Genomic DNA, 13,465 nt, shown 5'->3' on the forward strand with positions numbered 1-13,465 from the left:
TAGTGTCTTTAATACAATATGTGAAATTTAGGAAATACGGTGAAGTGTATTTTGAATTGATGAATTGGAAACGATGGTGTGGTTGTCTAGAGGGTGTGTGGAGGTCAAAGTGATTTTGGATGAAACGATAGTAACTGTATGTATGTGTTTGTTTAGTGCGCAACATAATATCGTGTGAGCAGTGTAAATCTCTTTCGTGTGGTGCAAGGAAATGAAAGGTTAGTGAAAATATTTGGAAGCGTTCTTTAAAACTTTCGTATGCTTGTGTGTCTGTTAGTGCTTCTGAAATAATGTGATCAAACTTGCGGTCGAAGATGTTTAGTGTAAATATATATGGTGTCTTGATGAAAAATTTCTCGGTGATTTGTGGATTAGCGAAGCGATCGTCGTCTAAGAATTGATCTTGGTTAGCTCTAATGATGTTGTGATCGTAGTATTCTAGTGTATATTCATTAGCTCTAGGTGCAGTGTGTATTTTTAGTGATTTTTTATATCCAACGTAAGTAAACTGTCTAGCGGTTAGTGGTGTAGTGAGTTGATATAGCATGTCCTTGTTTCGTTCTATATCGATGGAAGTACTGGATAAAGGTAAGCAAAGAGGGTTAGTGAAATGATAGTATGAGGTCCAAGAGAGAGTGGGCATTAAAACGTATTCATCTACAAAGTTGCGTGTTTCGTTAGCGTCGTGAGGGGTGTTTAAAGTGTATTGTGGAAACGAGGGTAAGGTGATAGCTAAAAATTCTTTAGTGTTAGTATGCTGGGGGTGGTTGATGTATTCACGGGCTGTTCCTGGTTTTGCTGGGAAAGGATGGTTGGGGAATTTTCTTTTAAAAGTGCGGTAAGCTCTATTAGTGTTTAGGGAAGATATAGTGGATGTGGATGATGGTGTTAATGATTCAGTATAATTTGAAGAGGGTGTAGGGGGATTTGATGAATTTGGAGTGGAGGAGATTTGGTTTATGGTCGGGGTGTTAAGGTGGTAGGGTTGCTGTTGGAGGGTAATAAAATTATCTAGCTCTGGGGAGATTCGGGGGGTGTCTGGAGAATGAGATGATTGGTCAGATTGGTATGAGGAGTAGGTTGGGGTAACTTGGGAAGCATAAGAGGGTGTCGGAGTGATTGGGTCAGGGTTATTTGACAATATGGGTTGAAAAGGAGGTTGAGAAAAATTAGAAGGGTTATGAAAATTATTGGATGGGGATGGTTCTGAGTCGGCAAATTCATCGGGGGTTTCAATATTCGGGTTATTTAGCTGCGAGATGGAGTATAAAACTGAAATATGTGAGTTAGTGTCGGAATTCATGCCTGATGTTACATTGCTAGATGGAAAATCGGGTGGCGGAAAAGCAAAAAGTGGTATGATTGGGATTGAAGAGGTAAGATTGGTTGGATGGGAATTTGATCGGTGTAGTGATCCAAGTTGGCGGCTCATCGTGGGCTAAAAAAATTATTATTTTGAGACTGAAAAGCGGTGGTATGGGGTTGTTCAATAATTTGTTCATAAGTATTATCATCTTGTGACTGGTGTGTCATTATATGTTGGACGGGACTTTGTGATGTATTGAGTCGAAAATTTGGATTATGTGTGATTGCTAAATTTCGAAAATTTCGTGGGACTAGGGATAGTGGATGATTATTTGGTAGGGGTGGTAGTTGTGGTGCCGTTGGCTGTGTGTCGACATTGTTATGTTCTTCGTCGTATGTATTTTGTCGTGTTGTTATTTTTGTGTTATATTCTTTTATTTGTGCGTCTAAAAGAATTTTGTTTATAGATGTGGAAAAAATTCCAAAAAATCCTGCAAAGAGTATGCGTGCTACGCTTGCTTGTCTGTTTACTTGTGTGTATAGCACATGTATTGTAGATTCCTTTTAAGAGTGAGAAAAGAAATCCAATAAAGTTAAACATTGCGTATAAAATAGTCAATTTTTCTAAGATGTAGTAGGGCCATCCTAGAAAATCTAGGATCTCATTTTTGAGTGTAACAAAGCTAAAAATGTTAATTGGTGATATATCTTGGGGACGGTATTTTTCGCCGTTTAGATATATATAATCTTTAATGTCTTTAAAATATCCGCTATAGTCTTGTGTGTAGATATCGGCAAAACCTGCGGTTTCTGCAAGTTTGCGTAAGTTTTGGTCAATTGATTGTCTTTGTATTGTGTCCATTTGTGTTAATAATTCTTGGAATTGTTGTGTTCTAATGTGATGTTGAATATCTGATTTTGAGTATATTCCTATTGATTGTAAGTCTATATTTGGGTTTCGAGCGATAGCGCGAATGCTTTCTGGTGAAAATTTTTTGAGTGATTGCATTAATGTGGGATATGGAGTGAGAAGATAATATTTATTTTCATCAGGGTTTAGTTGTACTACATTGTGGCTGTTTTCTGATCCACATGGGACTGCGGTATCCCAGAAATAGGTTCTTCGTGAAAGTGTATCCACGAAATGTACTTTATTCTTATAAAAGATAGGGATTCTTTTATAACATCGTTTATCTTCAAAAACGTATAGTGGTGATACTTTTTTGGTACAAGTATAAAACCATAAGATGTTTCCTTCATAGTCTAAAAAATTTGATCTATTTCCTGATAATAAGTATCCTGCGTAGGGTATTTTTAATACTGCTAGTGCAAGTGATTGTAATATTTGTGTTCGTTCTAATTCGCATAGTTGGTGTAGTGTTTCTAATTCGGAGAGTGACATTTCTTGAAAAATGCGGCTAATTGTATAGTCTAGTTTCATATCCAAATGAATATCATAGTGGATATTACCGAAATATGTAGTATTCATTAGTGATAATTCTTGTAAGCGTGTGCTTCTGGTGTCATAAGGTTTTAGATGTCCACCAGGTTGTCCGTTGCTTTTTTCAAAATTAACTGGTATATAGGATGTTCCTTCGTTTAGAGGATGACCTGTGGCATATGGGTCGATTTTTACTTTTCCAGTGGTCATGTCGAATCCTTTTTCGTATTCAACTAATATTTCAGAGTATTGTGTTCTGCGAAGTGGATTCCTGTATTTACATGCAAGTTCTGTTTCTTGATATATTTGAAATCGTGTCAATTTATTTTCTATATTGTCTATGTTTCTAAAATCGGAACTTAGTTTGCGTGATGGATGGACTTGTTCATATGGAATTGATTGTATAAAATATTTTTCGTGAAATGTTATCATACGAGCGTGTATTTTTGCTACTTGAAATGTTGTACATGTATCTTCGGGGAACCAAACAATTGTTGCTTGTGTTCTCGTTGTAGGGTCGCAATATCCTTGATCATTTTTACAAGGTAGTCGGATTCCTTGATAGATCATTGTATTATCAGATAAATCTCGTGTGAGTTGTATTTTTTCGAGTTGTATTTTCCAATCGAAAAACATTATTTCTTGGTATCCTTTATTTTTCGTGTCTGCTTTGCAGTTTGATGGGTTATTTATACCAATGTGTGGTATCCAATGTTTATCATGTAGGTCATAGGTTAATCGTCCGTGTGCGCCGTTATACGGGTATTTTTCGTCTAGTTTTATATGTCCTTGGTGTCTTTCAAGTTGTGATTGATGTACAGAGTCTGAAAAAACTTGAAAATTAACTAATTTTCTTTGGGAGTTTTTATTTTGTGTGATGTTTAGTCTAAGTAATTCATTTTTACAATCGTCGGGATTGAGATGTAAAAGACGTTCTATATTACTTTGATAGAATGATTCATGGTCAAGTCGGTTTTTGTTTCCGTTCGAGACTTGTGAACAATGTACTTTCTTTTCGGAAAATGTCGCTGTGAATTTATAACCTGTAACTGTTGTTGCTCGGGCTTTGGAATAGAGTGTTGCTATTATATCTGTGGTTTCTATAGCTTGTGGTTCTGTTTCACATTGTGATACTTGATTTATTGCATATTTGTGTAGTGTTTTTTGTTCATTTTCTTCGCAATCGTAATGTGTTACTAATAAATCTTGTGGTCCTGTACGAGGGGAAGGGTTTATGTTTTGATTTGAGGTTACTAGAAAAGGGAGTTGGAGAAAAATTAATAATTTTAGAATATACATGTGTATGATAATCCTGAGTATGGATTATAAAATGTAATGTAACCAATTGTGTTTTTGGTGTATCTGTCGTATTTATATATTACTTCAGTAGTAATAAACGGTGGTGGTAGTGATTGAGCTGTTATGTTAGGTGGATTTAATGGGTATGGATGTTGGGTAATGTCATTTAACTTAACTGTGATTTCAAATTTTAATTGTAAACTGTTTTGTTGGAGTATTTGAATATTGTGATCACGGATATCGTTATGAATATCTTGGCGATATTGTAATCTATTAAGTGCCCAGTTATGAAGGCGGTTACTTTCTTGATGTTGTCCAAATAATGGTGGAGGTGCTGTGAATGTATTCCAGTCTAATCTTAAAGGAATATTTATTGATGATTGTTCTCGATATCTGGCGTCGAGATTATTTGGAAAATTTAAGTTAAAGGGTAGTGGTGAAAATTGGCTTATTGATGGTGTTGATGGTAGTGATAATGTTTCTGGTAGTGATGAGGATGTTGTTGTATCCGTAGAAATATCTATGGGGTCATTGACTAAATTTGGTTCACCTTGTGTAAATGAATGTGTAGTCCAATATGGAAATCGTGATGTTTGGTTTGGGGGGTTAAAAGGATTTTCACGTATTTGTTCAGATGTTGGTGTTGAACCTAAGTAGTCTGAGGGTAGACTTGAAGTGCTTCGTTGTGAAAAAAGTGTAGGAGTTTCTGGTGTGATACCAGTGGTGTTTTCTGGAGTGGTTTGTGGTGGGGATTGAGGTATATCAAAATGAACTCGGGGAGTTTGAAAATTTCTATTTCGTCGAGGATGTATAATTTGTCTATTTATTTCTGTTGTGTTTTGGTTTTGACTAAGGTTTCGTATTCTACTTAGTTCTTGTGGTAGTGTTGGGTAAAGATTGTATGTTGGTTCACTTAGGGATGCTTGTCGTTGAACTGGTTCTAGTGGTTCAGATAAACGAGCGTGCCGTTCTTCAAAAGTGTATGGATTGTCTTGAAAAGAAATTCGTGTAGATGTTTGAGGATTTTGAGTAGTTGAAGGTGGTGTTGGATTATCTTGGGATGATGTCGGTGAAGACTGATTCTGTGACTGTTGGGTAGCAATTTTTGATGGATTTTTGAATTGTTAATTTAGTGAGAAATTTTGTGTTTATTATAATATTCTTCCAAAAAAAGAATTAGAAGGATTGTTGCTAGGGCAAATGTGATGATTGCTTTCTTTATACATTTACATATGGTCAAAATGAGGGATGATAAAAATGTTATGAAAATTACAAACAGTAAAAAAATATCAGTTCTACTGAAAATTGTTCGTATCATTTAGACAAGTTGTTAAAATCGTACCTGTGGATATATTCAAGGGTTTTGGAAAGTTGGAGGAATAGTTCGAGTATAGTGTAGAAAATTAAAAAAATGTTACAAAAAATGATTAGGATTATTAGAAAAGATTCAAGTATATCAAAAAGAAATATTATAAAGGCTTCAAGTATTGAAAAAAAATGTTTAAAATTTATAAATATTTGAGCAACTGTTTGAGAGAAAAGCATTTAAGAAATGATCTCTTGGTCGAATATTTTTTGCTGTTTGAGGCGATTTTCTAGTGTGGTCGAATTATTTATTAGTTTTTTGACAAGTGGGTTGAGTTTTGTAAAAAATTGTTGGGGGCAATTTTCATGGTGACTGGGAGGTCGTCTTTTTCTTTATTTTTGTTTGTCAAATGATCCGGGGTATGGTGAGATTTTTATACTTTAGGCTAATTAAAATCTTCATTTTGTTACTTTAGGCTAAGTTATCAAATTTGTTTTGGGGGTATTCGTGGTCTGAGTTGGGGAAATATTGTTGATCTTTGGGTTATTAGATAAGGGAGGGGTACGGTATTATGGTGATATTTATTTTAGCTGTCAAGTTGGAGTGGTTTGCTTATTTTTGACCTGGAGGTTGTAAAGTTATAGTTAGAGATGTGCCTGGAGTTCTAGATTATTCGTCTAATTGATCTTAGTTTGAGTTAGAGAAAGTGACGGATTGGATGAATCCTATTGGTCTATTTTGAACTAGAATTATTGCGTACTTGTGAGCATGTTATTTTGAAAATTGAAATGAAAAATGTTACGGAGGTTTCAAGATTGTGAAGTATAAAATCTTAAAATTACTTTTTAAATTCTACTTTCTTTAATATTTTAGATTGGGGGATGAACATTTTGTAGTTTTTACGTGGTTGATTTCGGAGTCTTGTTGCTTTTCTATGTTCTGATTTGTCTATTTCTTCTTGGGGTATTATTTGTTCTGTCATTTTTCTATTTTTTCTTTGTTTTGGAGATTCTTTATGGTTTTGTGTATTGTTTTTGGTGGCGGTTGGTTTCGTGTTTTGATTTTCGGTGGGGTTATCATTTTGTTCTGTGTTTTTCAGATGTGGTTCATTTTGAATGATTTTTAATCCTGTGAAAGAATATAATTGAGTTAATTCGCGGAGTGCGTATTCCTTTGGGTAATAAGGTAATAGGTTGTTTCGATGTTGAACGATTTCTTTTTTGTCTGAGTCGGTAATTTTATATGTGACATCAGTGGGTTTTGCAATTATTTGGTAGGGTCCTTTTCGGAGAGGTTGTAATTTTTTAGAAATTCCTTTTTGAGTATTAAAATTAGGTATTAAAACAAATGTTCCAATTTTTAAATCGGAAGCTGGTGTAAAACGTGAATTGATTTGGTCGTTTATGTTTTGTCTTTGTAATAACTTTTTCGTTATTTTTTGGTAAATTTCATTGTGTTTCTTATCTCTATTTAAAATCCATTCGGTGTGTGTACCGGAGGCTAGTTTAAGAATTTGTGGGTGATGAAAATGATCTTCATCGTGAGTATGTAATGGGAGGTTATAACAAATTGAGTCTTTATTTGGTTGACAATAACCTTGTGCGTTTTTATGAGAATTTGCTGTAAACATTATTGGTTTGCGTGGCTTTTGGTTAAAAACCATTTCGTATGGTGACATTCCTAAAGTTGTCGTGATTTGTGAATTATATGCTAAGGGAAATAATTTTACATCTGCTGACCATTCGGTATATTTTGTATCATTTCCGTTGATGATACATCTAAGATATTCTTGTAGTGAACGGTTCATACCTTCGACTAAGCCGTTTGTCCAAGGTGCATGAGATGTACGTGGTTTGTGTTTAATGTTGTATAAATGACATAGTGTTATTATTTCATTATTTATGAATTCTGTACCATTGTCTGTGACTAAAATTTCTGGTAGTCCAAATTTTGCTATCCAGTGTTCATAGAGTGTTGTGTAAGCGTAATAAGCGTTACAATGTGGTACTGGGTTAAGTGCTACATAATGTGTAAATGCGTCAACAATTACCATAATGTACGAGTTTCCTTCTGATGAGGGTGAAATTGGTCCTTTAGTATCAAATGAGATACGATGATTAAAGTATAAACTCTGTCCTTTAAAATCTTGTTTTTGTGCTATTTGTTTTTGATTTGGGTAAGGTTTATTTAGTTGACATACTATACAGTCATTGCATAGTACTTTTATCCAGATTGGTGCATTTGGGAAGTAAAAATTTTGTATGAAATTTGAATATGTTTTTTCTGATCCAGAGTGTCCTTTAATATTTTGTGTATGTGAAATATTAAAAGCTATAAGAATCATACTTATAGGGAGACATGGAACTGTAGATTCATTCAGGTTATACTCTAAAAGGTCTGTATTTTCGTTAATTGTTGTGTTGTTAAATTTGCGAAAGTATCGGAGGAGTGTTTTGTTTCCTAGAATGGTTGAATCTGCTTTGATAGGTTTAGTTTTATATTTGTGCCATGATTTCAGTTGTCTAATTACTGGGTCAAGGTTTTGATATTGTTTCAGTGTTGAAATTGTAATTGTTTCTGTTGGGGGGAGAAAAATGTTTTCGATTTCTAATTTAGATAAGGGTATTGTATCAAGTGGGTCATGGAGGTCAAAAACTTGATTTATTGTGTATTTTGAATCATTTGTTTGTGGTCCTGATAAATTTATTTTATCAGTTAAATCTTCTTTTTCAATTAGTGGAAAATGGTCTTTTTTAGGTAGGTGTTGTTTTGTTTGTTTCTGTTGGGTGTTATTTTTTATCCATTGAGAATATGGGATTGGTTTGAAAGTTGATGTTCCAAGTAGGTCAACTTCATAATGATTATTTTGACAATCTAAATAAAGTGGGAAATGTTGTAAATTATTTATTTGTGATTGTTCAATATCAGTTTTTACTGCATATTTGCATTCCAATCGGGGTGATGTTTCGTTTTCTGCAAGGTAGAATTTTATATTTTTGGGTATTTCAACTGTTGTTTTTCGTGTAAGTAATTCAGGTGGTGTATTTCGACTTAAGGTGTCTGGTAATGCAAGATTTTTTCCTGCAGTCCAAACTATATGTAAGTTTGGAAATTTCATTAGAATTAGTTGAAATCTGTAAACTCGGTGGTTTGGGTTAGATTTCTGTGTGAAAAGAAAAATGATGGGTTTGTGGTCTGTGAATAAAACTGTTGGATGTTTTGATCCAAGTATCAGAAATTCATATTCTGTCAGTGTATATATTATGGCTGTACATTCTCTCATTAGAGTTGAGAGTCGTAGCTCTGCTTGAGTGAATAATCGGGAATTTGCTGATATCAGGTTCATTTTATTTGTACCATTATGTGATTGTAATAGTGCTGCGCCGATGCCAAAGTTCGAAGCATCGCACATTGCATAAAATGGTTGATCAGGGTCTGGGATTGTATTTGAAATTTGTTCGGTTAAAAGTTTCTTTATTTCTTCGAATCGTGCTTGATGTTCTGTATTCCATTCAAAATTATTTTGTTGTCTAAGGATGTTGTAAAATGGTCGTAGATATAATTGCATTTTATAAACATATTTACTTAAAAAGTTTAACATTCCAAGGAATTCTTGGATTTTCTTTTTATTTGTTGGTGGTTGAAGTTTTTGAATAGCGTCAATGCGTGATTTCAGTGGAGTTATTGTTTTTCTTTCTATGTTATGTCCTAAGAATTTAACTCTTGTCAAAAAGAAGTGTGATTTATCCGGGGCGGCCTTCAGATTTTCGTTCTGAAGTATTTGATGATATTTTTCTAAAACTTTGAACATTTCGTCTTTTGTTTGTGATTGCATAAAAACATCGTCTAAATAGGTGATTGCGTTTTTCTTGAGTATTAGTGGTCTAAAAATTTTGCTCATAAAAGCTGAAAATGCTGCTGGTCCTATGGATATTCCATAGAATAAGCGGTTAAATTCATATTGTTGGTTTCCGATAACAAATTGTGTTAAACGTCGTGATTGTTCATCTAGTGGCATTTGATTGTATGCACTATTCATATCGGCGGTTGTAAAGTATTTGCCGTTTATTTTTGTTAAAATAACTTGTATTGGTTCAATGGGCCAATTACATTTTGATTCGTCTATAAGTGAATTGAGGTATCTAGCATCGAGAACGATTTTTAATGATTCTCCTTTAGCTAGAATGATAACGGGGTTGATGAATGTGTTGCCTTTTGGTTGTTCTTCTTTATTAACTGGTGATATAATGTTGTATTGTTCTAAAATATCGAGTAATCTGTTTACTTTATCATGTAAGTGAATTGGTACTTTACTTGCTCTCTGTTTTTTGAAAACTGCGTCTGGTTTTAATGGGAGATGTAGTGATGAACTGATTTTGCCAACATCGAATTTTGATGTTGCATAGACTGATGAATATTTAATTAGCTGTTTGGCTAATTTTTCGAATTCGTCTTGTGTTATTTGTGAATGTTGGAAATTAAACATTGTTAAAAATTTTTGTTGTTTCTCTGTGTAGTTACTGATGTTGAATGTAGGTTTAAAATATGGAGTTTTTGTGAAATAATCCGTATTTCTGTTTTCGTTACTTATTATATTATTTATAGATAATTCTTCATTAAGAATTGTAGATTGGCAAATATCTAGTAATTGGAGTATATTATTTACGCGATAGGCTTTTTCGTGTATTGGTGATATTGTAGCGTTGGTTTCACAATATCCTAAAAGTCCTAAAGGTAATGTTACTTGGTAAGGTGTGTTGTTATAAACATGTAAGGAAATAATATCTGAATTCGAATTTTTCAAATATTTTATTGATGAGATTGTGATTTTGAAAAATTTATGAATAGGTTTGAATTCAAAATCTGACATATAAAATTTTTGTTTGTTTTGTTCTTTATCATATTGGTGAACTTGTTTGATTGAAAAATTATAGATGTTTCCTGATAGTGGTTTCAGGTGTTTTCTTTGTTGGTTATATATTGGATAAAATTTTGAAAAGAATGGTGGTTGTTTGTTTAATCTTTGAAAAAATGTTAGGGATGTTTCTTTTATTTTTGTATATTTATCTTTGATTAATATTTTACTATTTAGGATGTTAATTGTTGGTATATACTTCGAAATAAATGGTATTCCAATGATATTATATTTAATATCAGTGATATGGAATATTTGTTTAAATGGCTTGTTTAGAATTTTACTTTGCTCCATTGTTCTGGTAGGGAGGAGAAATAATTGGATTTTTCCGTAGTTTATCAATGTTGATCCTTGTGCTGTTGCTAACTTACTGGAGGTTTCAAGAGGTGTTAGCTTTGGGTGTAAAGTTTTTATTTCATTCCATGTGGGAATGTTTATTATGTTTGATTCTGCTCCTGAATCAATTAAAAAATCTATTTCAAGGTCTGGTGGTTGAAATTCTTTATTTCTTGGGCTTTCTAAGAGAAATGGTATTGTCCAAATTTTTTCTTTGGGTTGTTCTTTTTGTATATTTTGATAAATGTGGTTTGTATTCAAGCATTTTGTTTTGGTGTTTTTATTGGTTTGATCTGTAGTGTTAATCTCATTTGTTTCTTGCGTCGTTGGTGTGGAATTTATGGGTGTAGTGTAATAATTTTGAAGAAATTCTGATTGATTTTCATATATGTGTGATGGAAAGGGTTGTTCATATATGACAGATTCATAGTCATTTTCGACTTTTATCATATTGATAGAAAGAGTGTTTTCAGTATCACTTTCTGAATCTGATGATGTACAGTTTATTTGATTGAGTTGTAACGTATCAGTTACTGTGTTATCAATACCTGGGGGGTCTGATGTTGTTTCTGGATTAGCTTGTACTTGATTGATTTGTCTTTGATGTTTAGGTGTACTGCTTCTATGACGATTATTAGAGTTATTATAGTTATTATTATTCCGGTGTGGTGATTGGGAATAATTTCTATAAAGATTATTATAACTTGGGTGTCGATTTTGTGAATTATTTCGCGATCTGTTTTGGTAATTATTGTTTGGTCTGTTATAGTTCGATCTATTATATGAGTTATTCCTTGATCGATTGTTCGGGTAATTCTGATTTCGATTGTTTGAATAACTTCTATTTCTATTATAGGAGTAGTTTCTATTCCTATTGTATGATGAATTTCGTGATTGGTTGTTTGGATAGTAGTTATTTCTTGATTGGGAATTAGATCTAGAAACAAATCGTTGTGTATTTGAATTTGATCTGGAGTAGTTATTTCTACTATTTGGTCTATTGTAGTGATTTTGTGATGAATTAGACGTGTTTCTTCGTTCTGGTGATCTTCCTCTATAACTTGAGTTATATGGGGATTGATTTCTTGTATAATTTGTATTGTTCGGAAGTGGTTTTCCTGAACTGTTGTTGCTGTGAACTGTTTTGTTCGGTAAATTTTGATCTTTTTTCATGTATTGATAGAATGATTTATTTGGTTCTTTGTATTTTTGAGGTTTATTTTGACTATCTTGCTGCTTTTGTTTACATTCGGAAATACTATGTCCGTATCGTCGGCAATAATTACACCATTTTTTGAAAGATGGTTTGCCTTTAAAGTTCGGGTTCTTTTCGTAAATATTGAGTATTTCAGTGATTTTTTCAACGAGGTCTGTTTCTGATTCCTGTATATTATTAATATTAGTGGGAGTCGTTTCAATTCTGTTAACGTATTGTAATTTCAGATTTTCCGTTTCTTCTAGTTTCATCGTGATTTCTGCTTGTTCTAGTTTGTCTACTAGTTTTCGAAAATCTAAATCGGGTTCTCGAATTGAAGAAGGATGGGATGCTCTCTTTTTTATTGCTATTTTCCGTAATTGTGGTGTTAAGGTCATCATTAAGATTTCTGTCATCTTTGTGTTTTTATAGTCATGTGTATTTAGTGAATATGCTTTTCGAACTAGTGTTTCGATTCGTACTGCTATTTGCTTGATGGTTTCGTTTGGTAATCTGCGAATTTCATTACATAAAACTCTTTGTTGTTGTTTGTTTCTTTCAGAGTCAAACATTTTTGAAAATTCTTGTGTAAATCTTTTCCAGTTTGATTTTATTTCTAGAGGTAGTACTGAAAACCATTTTTGGGCTGCGCCATCTAAGGTTGTTTGTATCAACGCTGTGCGTCGATGTATCCAGTTTTGATGTAGTGGCGTATTAATTGGTTCAGGTCCTATATTTAAAATCAAATTTGCTGTTACTGCATTTAAGTAATCTTCTACGGAGTATTCAGGGTCTGTTCCTGTGAAAACCATTAAGGGTTTGTTTGATGTTATTGATGATCCACCCATTAGGTATGGATTCATTGTCATTTGTAATGATTCTGCTGCATTTGGCATTTGAGAAAAATTTGAAAGTTGGTTTCTTGTTATTTCATGTTGTTGAAGATAATATGGGAGTGGTATTTCATTTTGCATTTGTGATGCTTGATACGAGTGTGCAGTCATTGGATTTTGTTGTTGAATTGGTTGAAAAGATTGTGTATTAATTGGATTTTGTTGTTGAATTGGTTGTTGATGTTGTGCATCTATCGGTTGTGGAGAAAAATTCCTATAATTTGCACGTGTTTTCTGTATTCCTTGTCTACGATATTCTTGAGTATTTGGTGCAAATATATCTGGTTGTAAGAAATCGTCATCTGAGGATAAATAATCCATTTGATAAGATGTTTGTTTTTTATTTTTATTTTGTTGAAAAAATGGGTAATTTTCACTGCGATCCTGTGGAGGGTTTGGTTGAAAATTTTTGGAATTATATTGGGCCGTTGGGTTATCCCAGTTTCGAGGTTTTGTATATTGATTAAAATTCCTTTGTGGTTGATAATTTGTTTTTGATGGATGTGTATAATTATAATTATGGTCTGCAAAGTTGTTTCTAGTGAATGTTTTGCGTGTTTTTGATGGTATTGTCATGGGTCTGTATGTTTGGTAATCCATATGTGAATATTTAGGGGCAACCGAAGGTTTAACGGTTGATTGTAAGGTTACCTGTGTTTGTGAAGGATTTGTATTTCTTGGTGTTGTTAAATTTGGGCGTATTGGTGAAATACTTTGTTGTGTAGTTGTTGTGTGTACAATTTCTTCATTTATGAAGTGTGATGGTGTCTGGATA

The 13,465-nt window shown here is 33.3% G+C and overlaps 1 protein-coding gene across 1 annotated transcript in view; it reads right to left on the reverse strand.

Moving 5' to 3' along the window:
* Positions 1 to 13,465, reverse strand: part of LOC134839467 (heterogeneous nuclear ribonucleoprotein D-like-B) — a 393,489-nt gene that overhangs the window by 173,344 nt on the left and 206,680 nt on the right. The window lies entirely within an intron of this gene.

Source organism: Symsagittifera roscoffensis, chromosome 2 (assembly GCF_963678635.1).
Source record: "Symsagittifera roscoffensis chromosome 2, txSymRosc1.1, whole genome shotgun sequence".
In the NCBI taxonomy this organism is placed as follows: Eukaryota; Metazoa; Xenacoelomorpha; order Acoela; family Convolutidae; genus Symsagittifera; species Symsagittifera roscoffensis.